The following is a 19,117-nucleotide window of genomic DNA, read 5'->3' as shown; positions in this document are numbered from 1 at the left end:
AGAGTTAAATCTGTAACACTGACTTCCTGCAGAAGTACGATTGTCTAAGGGTTTTGGAACATCCCCTTATAAGTCACTCCTTAGTCTCTTGAATTGACTACTTTTAGAATGTTTGTGTATAGAGTCATCTGTTTTTGACGCATGTACCATGCGAACTGTTGGCAGAAGCCGCTGAAGTTTAATAGCAATTTTCTTCTGTTGCACGAATGTGTCTCATTTATATTGGATTTATCAATAAAACAGGTTAAAAATACCTATAGTGGGAAAGAGAATGACGTACTGAAAAGTGATATTTGTTAGCTGTTATACGCTTCACAATCTTTGATAAAGGACAAGTTTTACCTAACAGTGAATAAGTAAGTAAGATTTTTAAAAAAAAAAAGAAAATACCCCGATACGTGACTTGTACTTTTTAAGATAGTTCTGCCTAATGTTAATTACTACTTTTTCTTATAACTTACTTGAGTTTTGATAAATAATTATTTGTCTTGGAGCTCTGATCAGACCAACCGAAATTCTGTCAACAAGATATTTCATCTATTCTCGAAAATATACCACTTTTTATACAACCTGATGTTTTTGGTTTTATATATATATATATATTTTTATTTCCTCAATCTTATTTCTGAGGCCTTTGGCGATAACTGTGGCACTGCTCTTTTGCAGGGAAAATTAGTAACGTTTGGTGAAGTTTTAATCGACAAATAATTAAATGACGTACATTCAACATTTGTACAATAGTCGTGATTTTCGCCAAAATATATCATTTTGCCTGCAAAAGAGAAGTACCGCAACTAATGTGAAACAGTCTGTTCACCCCTACTAATGTTATTGTGATTTAAATTCAAGACACGTGGTTTAGGTTTACCTATTCAAAGGTTATAGGGTAGAACCGGTTTTATAAATAAAATTGGTAGTAAACAGGAAATTGCTATAGTCTGTTTCTTCTGAGAACATGTCCTGTGAAAAATGTGTTTCCACAACTTTCTGAAAGACTTTCATGATTTTCAACAGAATATGGTGGCTAAAGTGGTGGTGGTGGTGGGGGGGGGTTTAAATAACAATTAAGACATCTTATCATAGTTTACTGCAAAAATTTACCGCTCACTAGCGACTGATATATACGCTGGTAAAAAAATGTGTATTATCATCTACACTGACAAACCTTTGTTTGTCTTATATGGCTATTGCTATTAATAGGCACAGAGGATCTTACCACGACCAATTGATGATTGAATACGTTTACGCCAAATAGATGTTTACATGTTACTTCGAACACGTGGTTCCGGTCAATCTATGATCAGTGGAGAGCAAAATAAAAAAAAATGTTCTTATGAACAAAATGCAAACATTACAAACTATGAAAAATATCACGGGCGTTTTTTTGTTGTTAACTAGAGAAAAATATGTTTTAAAATAAAATGTATACGTAGTTAGTGTCAGGTTCAGAACACCAGCACTTCAAGGGTAAGGAAAACGAGCAGCTTCTCGTATGCATTTAACAGGTTGGGCACAGTTCCTTTTTCGGGGAAGTATTACTATAAAAGGGAACTATTACTCTTTTCAGTAATAAAAACATTATTTACTCAATTCAGGAACTTTTGTCACATTTTTCAAATAATGGCTCTTATCCATTTATTAAATAAAAAGTGCATAAAATATACAATGTGATGTGTTTAATCTTTGTCAAACAAACCTCTCTGACCAAAAAATTCGGTCATTCAGTGCTGCAGACAAGAGTAAGATGAGATTTCATCATTTTCACTGTAGATAAATGGTACTAAAAGTATGGAATCTAATAAGGACATTCATTCTAAAACCATTTTAAAAGAATGTTGTTTGAAATATAATATTTCAAATAATTATTTTCATCTGTAAAAGAAGCAATGGTATTTAAAATTATTATTACGATTTCACATAAAGAAATAGTATAAAATTAAGATAGAACGAATAATCTCATGAACAAGTTAGCAAGTGCTGAATGTATCCATTATCACAATTTTAACACAGGTAAGCTTCCATAAGAAATCTATATCATAGAAATATTTCATCACTCTTTTTCAGCTTTTTGCAGCAATAAATATCGCAGTTTTGAGCACACATACACTTAATAGACAATAGATATTTAGAGGATGTGAAAATATTCTTGCACTTTATCTTTTATTCAAAACAAACACGAGAATAGAGGCTAAACAAGTGAAAATTCCCCAATTCAGTAATGTTTTTATTACTGAAAAGGGTAATAGTTCCCTTTTATAGTAATAATTCCCCGAAAAAGGAACTGTGCCCAACCTGTTAGTAGGGGTGCTGTTGCAGGTGTTAAATTTTTCGAAAGGGCCATCTCTGTAACAAAAAGAAGAAAATAGAATACTCAATATTTTTTTTATTCCTTCTTATTCTTTTTTTTATTTTTGTTAACGTACAAGTCAATTCTCTTGAAACTTTTTCAAGGCAAAATAATATTGACAAAACAATCAAACTATATGGACAAACTTATTGTTGTTAACAGATCTTAAACTATAAGTATTTCAAAAATATAACCCCTTCTTCGAAAGACATTTCAGGGTGGATAATTTTAATCAAACAATCAATAAACAATACGGAGAACAGTATATTTTATTACTTTTTCCTTCATCTTTACATCTGATGAATCGACTTCCGTACCCTCAAAACAAGATAGTACTTTTGTATCGATTTTGGCTGTGTAAATTTGTCAAGAGGTGCTTCATAATTAAGATTTAAGAGCAAGCCTTGCCGATCTTTTTCTACATTTATCTTTACCGTTGACAACGGCAGGTGACGTCTAGGACTTTGCTTTTTAAGTTAATCAACTCGATTACTCTGTGAATGTTTCAGCCAAAGATTATGGAAGTAATGAAATGTTGAGAATCTTCATGTATAGAATACGAACGTAAAATGGCTTTTATTTCTTTTCGATGCAATTATATTTTATGGTTGTTTATAGAAGTGTTTATAGGTGTTCAGAGTTCTTAGCTTTTTATGAGAACTATGTGTTTTTCACTTAATGACTAGAGATACATATGTGCAGAGTGTATTTCATATTATTGGATTTACATTAAGTTTTATTATCAATTCACCATTAGAAATGCATATTCGATATAGATAATTGTTCCCTTCTTTTTCTTTTGACTATGAAACAAGACATAACCATAAATAGCTCATAGGTATCTGTATTCTCTCCTATGCTTATATTTTTTATCATTGTAAATAACCATCAGCACTTGTACTTAATTAAATGATTTATAAATTATCTTTTTGGTAGATTTTTTTTCACCTGAAGCGCCTCAATATGAATGAAAAAAATAATATTACGTTAAAGCAATCAACTTAAAAACAAAATTACTCAATATGTTAATGCTAAGAAAAATCATCCAATATCACAATTAAGATGGCAGATGAATGCACTTTGTCAGTGTCCGAAATATTTTTTTAACAAAGCACCATATCAATAAATACAATTAAAACCTTGCTACTCCTTATTGAAATTAAAAGGTGTATTTTTAGCAAAAAACCCATTTGTTCTTGTTGCATTAATCCAAGCAAACGAAAATTAGCAACAGAAGAGTTTTGTAAATATCGCGATAGTACGTTTTGAATAGAATTCGTTATTGCTCATGGCAGGTGAATCGAATTACTCAAAATACATTTCCAGAGTTGTAATGTTCACCAGAAAAAAAGTTGAGAGCATCCTATAAAATTAATGTTAACATTGGTTGAGACGTAGGAAGATGTAATTTTGGATTTTTTTAAAAGAATGAATGTATTTACAATCTGTAATGCTCTTAAATTAATTGCCCATTGAAACCTTCAAAACCAAGTTCTTTATTCTTTTACAAACCTTTCTGCATAATTATTTCTGTGCTTTCTATTGATGTCAAAAACAAGCATACGTGTAAGACGGGTTCATTGGCAGTCTGCTTTTTTCAATAAACACTTTCAGGTTAGACACTGGTTTTTATTAATGAAGAAATTGTTGATTTTTTTTTTCTTAAATTATTATCATTATCACTATTGTATTATTATTATTTGCTTTGTTTGTGTCCTGTCGTTTTTTCCTCAATAACACTTCGAGAAGAATACCTAAAAAACCTGTTAAATACCCTGAGTTTCTGGCAATTTAAATTAGTCTTATAACGTCGAAAATTGATATTGGATGTAATTAATGTAGAGCATTAATGTTCATTAAATGTCACCGATTTTCTTTAATTTGTTTCTTGCAATAAAATGATTCTCTTTTTTGATTTAAAAATCAATGTTGAAAATTACACGTGATATAAGGTATATATACAAATGTACCTGCTAAGTTCGTGTCAATGTGAAAATAATCTTATTACAGTTGATTTTCTCGATCTTGAATTCGAATTTGTTTCTTGCAATAAAATGATTCTCTTTCTTGATTTAAAAATCAATATTGAAAATTACTCGCCGATTTTTCATAAGAACATTGATACGAAATTAATTTCAAATGTATTTATTTCACTAACACCAACATCAGCTAAGTTAAATTAGTCGATTGTCACATAAATGAGAGGCATGAAAATAATCTTATTACAGTTGAAGAATTATTTTAGATATAAATATACAAAGGTTTTTTAAAGATTTTAAATTTGTCGTTGACATAATTTCACTAAACTTAAGTGTATTTGGCGTTTTACAATATCTGGGTTGTAAAAGATTCTTTCTGATACTATTCAGTGTTTTACATTCTAAAATGAAATGAAATTCGTCTGCTGGAAATTACAAACTTTTCATCTAATGGAATATTTGACATTCTTGATATATTTTATTAATATTTTTTGAGTGCATTACAAAAATCAATCTTAAAAATTTTGTAAATTTGTTTCAAATTATTAATTGAATGCATTTTTGATAAACTGATCTCTTAATCTCTGCTTCACTTGATTTTTCAACTAGAAGGTAACACAATGGTGAAATCAAAAAAGAAGATGCTTTGTATACCAATTTCTGAAATTAATTTCAACATCAAATTAAAACCTGCTTAAATGATCAAAGAAATGGATATGTTAAACCTAATGGTACTCGCGCTGGATGTGCGTATTAATTTTGGACAATATTCCTGCAATTGACATGGAGGCAACTCCTAAATCAACATTCTATTAAGCTTGCATATGCTGGTAAAGAGAGCTGATTCTAAAACAAATACCCGTGCGTCATAACTGTGATTTAAACAGAGATAATCTGGTTCAAGTCAGATCGATGTATTATGCGGTATAAGTAAAGATGCCTTATTGTTTTTTTTACAGAATTATAAAGGGTAATCCAATATTCAACACACAGAAGAATTGTTACCGAGGAGAAGTTTAGCGTAACAGTTCCTTCGAGTCTGTAACCCTGTAAATAGAAATATTAGATGTGAGAGAGAAAAAAACGACTAGCGGATTTATGATTTCCATAGGTAAGTATTTTTTTTCTTTGAAATAAGTGCAAGTTTGTAAATGGAATATTTTAAACAATTTAATGTTTTCTTTGATTACTAGCATCTGTTGCAGAAAAAATCCCTTTTCAGCGTAAGCTGGTCCTGCAATTTTTTCTGCAAAAGGTGCAAAGTTCCCATACTAATATTTTATTGTTTATATTTTTATTTGTAGTTAAAATAAATATGAAATAAAATTAAGTATTTTAAGTATTGTATTATTGTAAGTTTCATTGATCGAAGAACTGCTGGTCAAGATTGAAACATATGGAGATAATGAACAATATTCAAGATCAGAAGTCCATACCGGTAACACAAATAAAAGTCCATAACACAATACAAAATAAGAGCAGAACAAACATGGATCTATAAAACATCAAAGGTGGGATCAGGTGCCATGTAGGAATAAGCATCCCCTGCCGGCCGGTCACACCCACCGTGTGCTCCTTGTCATGATCGGGAAATAACGGAAAAATCCGTCGTCAGTTCAGTATATAAATAATGAACTAACAATTAGAATGAAAAACATCATATACATTGGGGCTTGCTCAGAGGTAAGCAAGTAAATAATCGCTGTTTTCTTAAGAAAGGAGAAAATATTTTATACATGTTAATATATTCTCCTTTATGCCTGCGTATTATGCCTGCGTATTATCAACTATATATAGTAACAAAGGAACTTCACATTTTTATTCAAAGGAATTATGTTGATAAATTTATAAAAGTCGACTTTTTGATATTTAGTTTTATGATTACAATTAAAGCAAAGGATGCGAAATTTTCTTTTTTTCGAAAATATTAATAACGGTTTCAATAACGGTTTATTGTATTTCAGTTGAATATTTTTACGGATATTTTTCTTCAAATACTTAACAAACAAATATTGCACTTTTTATAAAATATTAGTCCTTTGAGTATCTTAATCGCGATAGCGGTTTTCCTCTTATCCTACACAAAAATGATTAACCTAACATGTAGATTTTCATATTGTAATGGAGAAAGGACGGGGAGTGTGTCTGTAGAAAATAAAATCTCACCAAGTATTTATAGTAGCTTTCATAAGAATATGTAATATCAGATTCCCCTCTTAGAGATAGATATTGATGTAGACAATTCATGAATATTTTTGATACACTGACACATATAATTAAATTAAATTTTGAGAGTATGATGTTACAGTTCCACGGATTTAGTACAAACATTAAATGTTTCTTAAAGATCGATCGGTCCTGTGTAGTGTCCTTATGAACTTTGAAAAAAAAACTGCTGTTCCATCTACGAAATAATGACTTTAAACGAGACTGCTGATATTCTTGTTTCATCAACTTGTTTGTCAATAATTTTCCTCGTTTTAGAAATTGTTCATACGTAGAGCATGTTCTTGTGTATCGAATCAACTGAGATATATAAACTCCGTATGCAGGTGATAAAGCTAGGTATATTGCTGCGTAAGTAAACAAAGTTGACGATTGAAAAGTTAAAGTCATTACGTATGTCATAAAGCTTGGTTCTTGGATTACCATTAACGTCTTTTTCAAGTAAAATTTCCAAATAAGAAATAGATTTGTCAGACTCTGTGGTATTTTTCATCTCAAGCTCACCAGGATATGAGAATGGAAATGAACATTATTAATTGACAATACGTCGTCGATATATCTAAATGTCGAGTTGAAGGCCACAGCTAGTGTTTTCTTCTTTTCACGTATAAGATTTTGGACAAATTATACTTAATGTGCATACAAATATAGGTTCAGTTTATATCGGGGCGCAATTGGTACCCATGGGAACTCCAATAGATTGTTGGAAGACCTGGTCTCCAAAATCGACATAGATATTGTCAATCAGAAACTCAAGTATATTTTTGATGTCAACTTCAGAGTACATGTTTGTACAATCAGATTGTTTTTGACAAAATAATTTTGCAAAGGTAAGTACAAGGTAAGTAAATTTATGAGTTCCATTTTTATAGAAGAAGCAGCTGTCAATGATACCAAATAGCCTGGACTTGAATTTATCGTGGGGGATCGTTGTGTATAAAGTTAAAAAGTTGAAATTTATCAGGTGTCCAACGTCCATTAGTGGGCCCTGGAACCCTGATGTTATGGGGATGGAGTTTCCACGTGCTCCAATCCATTATCAAATCATCTACTTCTCTCTTCATGTTTTTTCTGTCCGAACAATTATTAAAACTAGTAATATTATAACAATTTTAAGTGGTTGATAAAAAACTTGAGAAAAAACATGTTATACAAATTTACCACTCAGTTTTCCTTTGATTAATAAAGAGAGATCATGGTAAAAATGCATTGATCCTAAAATTAACCTCTAGAAACATCAAAGAAAGTTTTGAAATAACAGTTTGGTACAGTTAAATGCTAATGTCGGTGTATGTGTTGTCTCATCGTTTGATATTCATTTTTTGTAATGATTGACCATATTTTTTTTATTAATGCAAATCAATTCTTGGCAAATGTAAAACAGGATGTAAGGGATTAAAAGAAGAATGATTCTTTCTCAGCATATTTCCTGCACATAAATCAATAAGTGCTTATTACATCTCCCCTAAAATTCTTTCGGCATTTTGATCGTTGTTACATGTTTTCAGTTGAATGCTTTTTTTTCATTCTCGATACAATGTCATATGATCTGAATAAGCTATTTTTTTTTCTTAGAAATTGTAAGCAACTGCACTTATTTAGTTTTATGTTTCTCTGTGTATTTCACAACTATTAGCGGTAAAATTGATTTGGATGTTATGTATTTGATTATTTTTACGTCCCCGTAAACGAAGTTTCGGGTATATATCGTTTTAGTTGTGTCCGTCCGTCTGTCTGTTTGTCCGCAAAAACTTTAACCTTGTCCATAACTTTTGATTTAGTGGAGCTATGACTTTCATATTTTGCAAATGTTAATGAACGTCCTGAAAATGTACAAGATATCGGAATTTTAATTTCTCCCGAGGGACCAAGTTGGAGACCAGAAAAGGTTTTTTTTTCCTACAAACGCCCGGTTTCTAGAACTCCTATAAAAAGAATTAAAATAACACTCTATTCTTATTCTGGATAATTATTGACAGTTTTCTCTAACTGTACAATAATAAAGTTTCGGTACTTCGATTTTCACGCTAAATGCAATAGCAGGTTTAGCGTTTTCTACACACAAAAAAAAAAAAAAACATGTTTCCCTGAATTCCTTTTATTTCAATTTTCTTCCAGCCACCAACTCAATTTTTGGAAAGCTGTATTTTCACTAAAAACCTATTTCCCTGAATTTCTAACACATTCACTGCAGTGTCCCATATATATTTTGAAATATGATAGGGATTTTCCTGTAGATATGCAATTCCGTTTCTGAACTCAGGTTTTTTGATTTTATAAATCTGTATTTTGAAATTAGGCTGATCATATCCTCTAAATGTATATTCAGCTTCAGAATGTCGATTTTCGCCGTGGGCTAAAAAGGTCTTATGTTTTATTTATTATGGCTTCGTCCCTTTTTCCCCCATATATGAAGGTGAAATATTTAGAGACAAATACCTCCTTGCGAGTATAACTGTCTTTTAACAGTATTTAGTTAAGATGACGATCTAAATATACCACTGAAAGACATCTGAAAAAGAACAACAGCATGTATTGATTTATAAAAAAAAAAAAGAACTAGATGATTAATCTTCTTTTTTACTTGGTCTCAAATAGTGTGTGTGTTTCCTTAATGCACTGTTTGAGATACTAATTGGTTATTTGATACATGTAGTGAACCATCTTGTTTCTTTTGATATTGTGGTTTTCCTTCGATTTCTAAGTATAATATGCTCTATCTCATTTTCTCAAATGACCATTGGATTTCCAACAGTCCATATTGCTGTAATTTGCATTTTGAAAATCTTAAAGTTAAAAAACAAACACCACATGATATATATGCATGTAGGATAAGATTAACGATATCCGATCCTCCGCCAGGAAGGATAACTCCAAAAATTAATATTTAATTTGAAATGCATCAAAATGAAGCTTGAAAATGAAATTTTTTCATGCAACAATTTTCATTTTATTTCTTTATAAGATTGTATTTTAAAAATCTTATAAAAGTTGAAATATATAAACAAAAAAAAATTAATACAGTTTTACACATGATATATATAGCATGATATGAAATAAGAAGTGATTTGTGGTGTCTTGCAATGATAGCAAAAGCCCTTTACACTATATATTATAGAATACATGACAAAAAAATCATTAAAAACCTGGAAGAGAAATTTGCAAGAAAATGCATTGCTGGTATTCTTTTTTCTGTAAAAATTTTTGGCAATTTTCCCTATATAATATGATTAACTTTAATCTTTAACTTTAAAGAAATACTGTGGATAAATTTACATAACTTTGCACTTTTGATTACTTAACTGCTAATTTTATAAACCTGAGGATCGGACTACCTTAAGAAACCAATAAGTCATTAAAAAGAAAAAAACACTTATTTTTTCATATCGCCAATCCATCGCATGCACGTGCTAATTATAACTCTTAGGCATAAAGTTCAAGGAAAAATCTTTCCATTTCTTTTTTATGTTTATTGCCCACATGTTGCCAATTGGTAAATTGTTATGGCATTCAGCATACAAGCACTCGTCCATTTCAAGCGCACAGACTTACCAATATTAATTGTTAAGTCACGAACCTAAAGCCATAAAATTTATTTTATTTAAAGCCATAACTGCATTTTATTGTAAGTGAGTGATATAAGAACTGACTCAATAAATTAGGAAAGGTTAATAACCTATCTGAATCATTGAATAAAAATGACTTGATAAAATACAAAACTACAACATGACTATTTTTAAAAAGCATCTTCAGAGAATTGATCATCTACATTGAATGAGAATTGTATGTTATATATAAACTAGATTTCTGATTTTAAACTAGATATCATAAGTAGCATTTATTTTACTCAAATTCCAGAACGTTTTAGTGTAATATATGGAGATAACGAACAGTATTCAAGCTAAAAGATTCATTAAACTATTTAAATTTGAGCAGAGCAAACACGGACGTCTAAAACATCAGAGGTGGGATAAGTTACCATGGAGGAGTGAGTATCCACTGCCGACCTGTCAAAGCCGCCGTGTATTCCTTGTCATGATCGGCGAATAATAACAGCCTAACAAGTACAATGTGCATGTAGTATGAAAAACGCCAGTCAGCATTTGACTTCATGATAGCTTTTATTTGCTAAAATTATTACTTTTGCAATCCAATCAGTGAATAAATAGTACTGAAGATTAAAGAAAGCTAATAAGAGAGGAGAAACATTTGATGCTCATGATCAGCAACGGTGTCATTTACATAAAAAATGAATTAAATGTAATAAGTATCCATAAAATGAAGTCCTTATAGTTTACGACAAAGGTATAAATATTAAAAGGTTTCTTTGAAGGACTGAAAAAAAACACTTGTTGAATGCAAACTTTATTATCATTATTATAATTTTTCTGCATTGATTCTATAATTAGGTATTTTAGTATTTTGGAAAACTTGACGTCTTCGCCATGCATACTGTACTGTATGCGTTAATTGTTGCCTAATGTAGAATAAATCTGCAGGAAATTGCAACTTCTTCCGCAGTTTTATACAATTTCTTGTCAGCTTTTCTCATCAATAGAGGCTGATATGACGTTAAATTCATTTAATATAAATTTATTACTCATTTGGCATTTAATCCATAGGCATTAATTATACCCTATAGGATATACACTGTACTAGCTTAAAAATAATTTAAGAATATATCCTGTTTGAAATTAAAAAGTACAATTCAAACACGTCAATAATCAATATTTTGGTTTATTCTTTTATGCAACTTTCTGGTCAGGTTTATTACGAAAGCCCAGAAGGCTCATTCGAGATTCAAGTTTCGAAATACGAGATTCAAAATTTGAGGTTCGAAATTCGAGTTTCGAGATTCAAGATTCAGATTAACCAATCAAAAGGCTCATTCGAGATTCGAGGTTCGAAAAACGAGATTCGAAATTCGAGTTTCGAGATTCAAAATCCAGATTAACCAATCAAATTCGAGTTCAACATTTGATTACTCCCCTTTATTATGTTTAATCTATCAATAAATCGTTTAATATATTGATAACAAATGAGTCATTTGATTAAATTACAATACAAAAGAAAGAGTGTTATATATATTAGAAGGAAAGTTAAATAATCATTGAACTTTTTATCAGCAAGATATACTTCAATTTATAGTATGACTTCTTAAATATTAAATAGAATACATATATCATGAATATATATATTTTTGCATTGTCTCCTTTATATAAAGGGTTGCTGACATAATAATAAATTTATAAATAGTGATTAAAAATTAACAAAGTCCCCACCCCTACCCGCCACACCTGCCAATTTTTCCCGAAACTGAAAATGTTACTTTAAAAACTTGAAAGGCAAGTGATAGTGGCAAGTGTGGAGGGTAGGAGTGAAGATTTTGTTAATCTTTAGTCACCTTTTATAAATATGTTATATATATAACACTCTTTCTTGCATTGTAATTTAATCAAATGACTCATTTGTTATCAATATATTGAACGATTTATTGATAGATAAAAAATAATAAAGGGGAGTAATCAAATGTTGAACCCGCATTTGATTGGTTAATCTGGATTTTGAATCTCGAAACTCGAATTTCGAATCTCGTATTTCGAACCTCGAATCTCGAATGAGCCTTTTGATTGGTTAATATGAATCATGAATCTCGAATTTTGAATCTCGTATTTCGAAACTTGAATCTCGAATGAGCCTTCTGGGCTTTCGTAGGTTTATAGTATATCTTCATTAGCCTGAAACGAGGCAAGTGGCCGTTTATCATTCTCTTTTGCCTTAGGTTTGTTCAAAATAGTAAAATATCTTATTAATATCAACTCAATTACAGACATGGAATTACACAGCAAAAGAGTCCCTGACCAAATAAGGAGGCTAAAGTCTATTTATTTTGAAGACGTATAGGCAGAGAAGCCTTATTAAAGTAGACTGAATATTAGCTGAGACATGCAAGAAGGCAACTACAAATGACTTGCAAAATAAGCTGGGGAAAAATGATCGTTAAATGGAAATGTGTATGTTTATTCTAAAAAATTTGTTAGTACATTGAATGAAATGATAACAGTAAAATTGACAAGACATTTGAATCTCTTATTCACAAAGTTAAAAATTGAGAAATATAAGACCTGTAACCTGTGCAAGTTGGAACCTGGTTTTTCTTTAACATCCATTCTTGTATATTCAAAGGTTCACGGGTTTGGCCTAGTGTCTCTTGAAAAATAAAAAGGTATGCTCCATAACCCCTGAAAGGTAGTTGCCGATTTTCCTCTAACTCTCATTTCCTGATTTTTTTTAAAAATTATCAATAGACAAAAGTCTTGCTTGGTGTCTATTGACAACTCAAAAGTTAAGTAGAGAGAGTCGGAAAAAGTTTTATGACTAACAAGGATATATCTGTACAATATAGAACCCTTTCATAAAATTGCTCAGAACTAATAACTAAACTTATCACTCCACGAAACAAAAATACATTGAATACGTAGTACAGGCGTACTTGATGGAGAACGAAGAACTATACAGGAGTGATGAAACATAAAGGTGTCATTGCAGAAAAAAAACCCATATAGACATATCATCGCATTACGAAAACAACATAAAACCGTACATATTGATGAAGAGCTCAATGATGCATACATGTATATCGATGCTTACAGTCTTACCATTCTCACCTTTACTGCTACATGAACTTCATGCTGTGGCCAATGAACCTATGGCTGAACTTTGTGTCATTGCATGCATTGAATAAAAGTTTTTATTTTTATAAAGTAAAAAGTATTGTTGTCTGTATGTGATATTTGTGTGGAGACTACGGAATTCCCCATCTTTTTTCCTGATAGATACTGTAACATTAATTAGGGGTCACGGCGGTCTTGATCGGTCAGCAGGGATGCATAATCCTCTTGGGCACCTGATCCAACATTGGAATTTCTAAAAGTCTGTGATAGTTCCCCGATCACAGATTTGTACTGTAGCTGATTTTCATGAGATCGGTCCCTGTTCGTTATCTTCACTTTCTATCTTAGAGTTAGTGTCGGGGTGACATACCGCTAGTAAGCATTTTTTTCTCCATTTTTATACTCGTAATCTGTCAATGTACACTAATGTGTGCACTTTTATCAAACATGATTCAAATCATTACATTAATTACAGTTTCTTTCTTGAATGTCTTTTAAGTCTTTGTGTGTTTTTATGACCAATAAGCTCTCTAAATTTTTTTTTTTTTTTTTTTTTGAAAAAAAAAATGGTAAAGCTTTCTCACATCCTAATACGTACTCTTGTTTTATTAATTATTTCCAGTTTGATTTAAAAAAAAAAATTATGTAACAGGATATACCGCGGTATTTAAAACATCCATTTAGGAAGTTACATTTGATAGGGATAACAAATCTATTTTGGAATTAACACATGACCTAAAGTGGGCAAGAAATGTCATAAAGCAAAATTAATTAATACCATCTCACACATTCATTTGGCAATATTTGTAACATTTTGTGAATCAAAATTATGAAATAATCAATAATCTTACGCAATCAAAAAATGAATGCCTGTTTATGCTGCAGTTAGTTGAAATCTTCACGTAACTAACACTTTCCTTGTTTCTTTACACCAGGCTTTTTCACATTTTATAACACTTCTCGCCAATTTTTCTCACCATATCTACACCCTCATTGCACTGCATGATTGATTTAGCTTCCTTTTCAATACAGAGAGTGAGAACTTTTCAGAATGTAGCATTTATTTGGATCTTTGAGGTCTCTATTCTTATTCTTAGTTCGGATCGTTATTCAAAAGGACTTCCAGAATGGTTTACAATTATACCAGCCCTTTCTTTGATCTGCGAAGAATTATAAAAATTCTTATCTTTTTACAGAGCTGAATTGCCATAAGATAATTATGATAAACCGGAAGTGAAATCTGAATGGTATGTGAGATGCAGATTAATGGTGGATGGGGTATATGTTTACTAATTGGCTTCTTCGTTAAATTCGGTAAGTATCAGTTATATAGGTTCTTTGTGAACATAAAATGATAATGTATATATTATTTTTTATATAACTGCAAATATCATTTGATTTGAAGGGGTCGAATTTTCATGAATTGGCAAAAACGTTATTGGGTCTAAATAAATGCAATAAATTTAATAGCTGAAGAAACAAGATACTCTTGTGGATTTTTGAGCTCCACCAAACATCAAACTCAAAGAACAATTAATCCAAACAAAAATGTTTCATTAAACAGAAGATGTATTTTAATGCTTATTTTCTTTTCGATTAGATTCTTACCTTTCGAATGTGCAAGGAAATGTTAGATTTTGATATAAAAATATAAATGTATTCAGATTGTATTGAACTCTTTCTAACTTTTATAATTACATGTATTTTCTGTTGATGTTTTTTTATAGTCAAAATCCCATAACTAGATAACTGTATCCATTACGCAGTTTATTTAACATTTTAGTGTAATTACACCATTGAAATTTTTTTAGATAAAAATTAGACATCTCCTTTTCAACTTCAACGACTTTGAAATTTCTAATTATAAGTTAGTATTTTCCTCAGAGTTCAGAAAGTACGATATTCAGAGTTAAAGTACACATATAAAATTAGAAACAATGTATTGAGCCTATGTTGGTAAGATTAATGTGCCTTTGAAGTTATAAACAGTGCCGTGGCATCTTTATACCTTCATAAATTTTAAGAAAGTTGTGCCTTCCTCCTGATGCAATTCGTTATTAGAATGGCCCATTTTCCCCCTTTTTGTTTTATGCTTTTCTTAAAAAAATATCAACATTAATTCTTTGACTCCAGACATCAATTATTAGGAATATTTTGACTTGTTGTTGATAGATACATGAATATACATGTATGTACATTTGAGTATACTCGATCGTCTTTGGTTTGAAAAAAAGGATATATGTGTGTCTGACATTGAATTCCGTAAAATAAAATAGAAAGACTAGGATATGATTACATTTCATACAAATTGATCGGAGAAGATGATATGGTATATGATCGCAGACCTTCAAAATAAAAATTTGCAAAAGCACATATGTATATAAGGTAATGATTAATTTATATGACTCTCTGAATGTAATTTTCCCCCAGCATAATACAGTTAACATCACTAAAGCTCTAGATTTTTGTCTATAGATAATTCACTCATCTTATTTGATGACTATTAACAATTTTTGTCTACAGAAAATTCACGTCTTGTCTACAGATATTTCTTCATTCTTGACTTCAGATAATTCACGTCATTCCTTGATACGTCTTTTCTACAGATATTTAACACGTCTTGTCTACAGACAATGCACATTTTGTCTACAAATATTTCATGGACTTATGTCCACAGATAAATCATACGTTCTTGTATACAGATAATTCACACGTTTTGTAAACAATGCACGTCTTGCCTAAAGATACAGTGTATTTCATTACTCTTGTTTACAGATAATTCATACGTGTTGTTTCAGATGAATTATACGTTTTGTCTATAGATAATTCATACGTTTTACGTTTGTCTACAGATAACCCATATATCTTGTCTTCAGATTCATTTGTTTTCTACAGAGAATTCACATTTCTTGTCCATGGATAAATAAAAAGATGTTGACTCCAAATAATCAATTCTTCTTGTCCACAGATAATTCACAATTTTTGTCTAAAGATAATCCGTATATCTTATCTACAGACAATTCTCATCCTATTAAAAATCTTGGTATCAAAGTTCATTTAGAGTGCTGCTTTTCAGGCAGAAAGTATTTCCTAGAGCAATTTCTATTTTATGACCTTCGAGGATGTAAATGCGAATTTTATTACAGTGTCTGACTACTAAAGGTTTTCTTCAATCTAATCGAAGATGAAAAGAACCACTTGGTCATCGGAACATAATTTTAAGTTAATAGGAAATTACAAACCTATTTAAAACCGAAAAATTGAGGAGTGGGTGAGACATCAAACCTTATTGTTTCCATATTTTTATATCATAGCAATGAAATTGTTGAAATAAAGTGTAGGTGGTAACATTTATCAAAAAGGTTAACAAAATTAAATTCTACAATTATTTTAATTCTTACGATTTGAGGTTTTTTTTTCGATGTTTTAGTTGTATCCTTGAAGTGTTACCACTGTAATAATCTGGAGAATCCAGCTTGTGGCATGTACTTTAAACCATACCAGTTTACTGCCCAGCCTTGCAGTGGAGAAGAGGAAAACGTTAAGTGTGCCCTTCAACGAGAACTTCCCAAAGGAAGAGGTATATAGTTCTATTTGTATTTCTAGTTCTATACGGTAGAAAGTTTTAAAATATCAGTCAAAATTACCTGTGATATCAAGTGCTTTGTTTGGTTTTTTTAATGAAAACTTGAGAAAAATAACTGTACTTCACTTGGCTCGGCCTTTCATGCTTATTATTACTTAGTTATTAACATTCATTTTTCACTTTTTTATAATTACATTATAGTTACCTCATTATATATGTCCAGTATAAATTAAAGTTATCAAAAAACTAGAAAACTTCGGAAAATTGGAAAGTTTTAGAGGGATGGTTGTCATTATGGTACAACTTACAACTTTGCCTACAAAACATTTTAAGCTTGTTCAATAAATAAAGTAATAGTTCCAACTTTTTTACAGAACATTGGGTAGGAATTATTCGAAGCTGTTATAGGATCGGAAGTCTTAATGTGAACGAAACAAACGGTTGTCATGAAATGAATATCACAGGACATACAGCAAAACTGTGCTTATGTGATACAGACTACTGTAACCACGCAACTGGCACGTGTTGGTCTTACGTCAGCATTACATCAGCGATCTCATTGGTCATCTCATTAATGTATAATTTGTAACTGTGTTTAGAAGAGGAATCACTTCTTACATTTAATACATTGCATTTTATAATTATTTTTTACACACGTAACAAATTGAATCTCTCTACACGTACTACATGTATTTGTATTTTTCTTCCTTTAAAAACATCACAGAGTTTACAAGTGGCTTCACTTCGCCGATGTATTTCTTGAATGCATTTTTGTTGTTTTCTGTTGTTTTTTGTATTTTCATCATGTTAAATTTGTACCAGGAAGAAAAAAATAACAAATCTTTTAAGGTAAGCAGTTTATTATCTGACATGGTATATGTTTTGTTTGAGGTAATATATAATACTGAAATAAGACTATCTTAATGATAATACACAGTTGTTCCTCTGTTATTATTCTCAACAGTTGTCAGATCAAATGATTCATTTCTGAATTTGATCTCTTAAACCAGCCAAAATATACCTACCATAATGATTTATTATACACACTTTATATTCACTTACTTTCCATTTTGTCTATAAGTTAACTGTTTGTTTCATATGATCAGATAATGAAAGCATTGGGTGCCATGAAGAGTATCTCAAGTTACATATAATATAATGCATTATTTTTCTCTATTAATCAAGCTTCCTTTTCTTCAGATGTTTTTAGAGGCGCCAGGGGACAGGAGCCCCACCCTCCCCGGTTAAGATCTCTAGCTTTTTCGATGTTTCATATTTTTTAACATATTTAAACAAACATTTTACACACTATTCCTTTATTACCCCCCTCTATTTAGAGAAAAGAGTGAAATTTCAAAAGATTTTTAAATTGTTTGTTTTCGGGCATTATTAACAAAGTAGAGTGTGTACTTATTTCTTATTTTTGAATGAGATATCAAATTCTTAAATACAATATCATAATGGATATAACAAACAGGCAGTATTCAAACTCAAAAGTCTATTAAACAAACATATTTTGAAGGAGAGCAACCTCTAAATCATCGGTGGTGAGATCAGGTGTCATGGAAGAGTGAACATGCCCTGCCGACCAGTCACACCTGTCATGATAGGGAAATATAACGGGAAAATCTGTCGACAATTCAATGTGCAGATAATTAGAATGAAAAACGTCAGTCATTTGACTTAATGATAAATTATATTTGTAGACAAGGTCATTTGTAACCAGTTAGAGCTTACAAAATGATGTCTTTAAACGAGACAACTTATATTCTTGTTTCTTCAACTTGTTTGTCAATAACTTATCTCGTTTTAGAAATACTCTTTTAGAGCATACAATGTACTCTTGCGTATCGAATCAACTGATTCCCCATATTCGATCCCCCGATATAAACCCAGTTTGCAGATGATCAAGGTATATTGTTGAATAAGTAAGGGAAGTCGTCACGTTTAAAAGTAGAAAAATATTGCTGTTTTTTAATGAATGTGTATTTTTTCGTCATTATCGAGAACTTTTGGAAACAAACCTAAACTTCATGTGCCAAAACTTTTCTTCTTAATTACTTAAATTAACATAAATTTTCAATCAATTACATGTATTATCATTTTCTTTGTCTCAATTCTATGATAATCTTTAATTACTTGCTTTAAACAATTACATGCTTGCTCTTTCTCTAGTATTCCTAAAAATTCTATAGTATTTTAGGAGCAAAAATAAGATTACCAATTCTTACAAGTATTTGAGCCATGCAAGGTTCAAAAATACTTGTAATGGTATCAAATTTGAATTTTTATAAAAAAAAGTGTT

General features: G+C 30.7%; 1 long non-coding RNA gene across 2 annotated transcripts in view; it reads left to right on the top strand.

Moving 5' to 3' along the window:
* The window catches only part of LOC134253923 (uncharacterized), a 31,890-nt gene extending 13,023 nt beyond the window's left edge, over positions 1-18,867 (top strand). For both annotated transcript variants that reach the window (XR_009989207.1, XR_009989208.1), the window contains exons 2-5: positions 5,286-5,437; positions 14,423-14,540; positions 16,657-16,806; positions 17,187-18,867. This is a non-coding gene — a long non-coding RNA (uncharacterized LOC134253923). The remainder of the gene's footprint in view (positions 1-5,285; positions 5,438-14,422; positions 14,541-16,656; positions 16,807-17,186) is intronic.
* Positions 18,868-19,117: the final 250 nt, after the last annotated feature.

This window comes from Saccostrea cucullata, unplaced genomic scaffold (assembly GCF_032062105.1).
Source record: "Saccostrea cucullata isolate Sc308-1 unplaced genomic scaffold, CSIRO_AGI_Scuc_v1 ctg194, whole genome shotgun sequence".
In the NCBI taxonomy this organism is placed as follows: domain Eukaryota; kingdom Metazoa; phylum Mollusca; class Bivalvia; order Ostreida; family Ostreidae; genus Saccostrea; species Saccostrea cuccullata.
The sequence above is the reverse complement of the archived record's forward strand: the minus strand, read 5'-3'. Positions and strand labels throughout refer to the sequence as shown.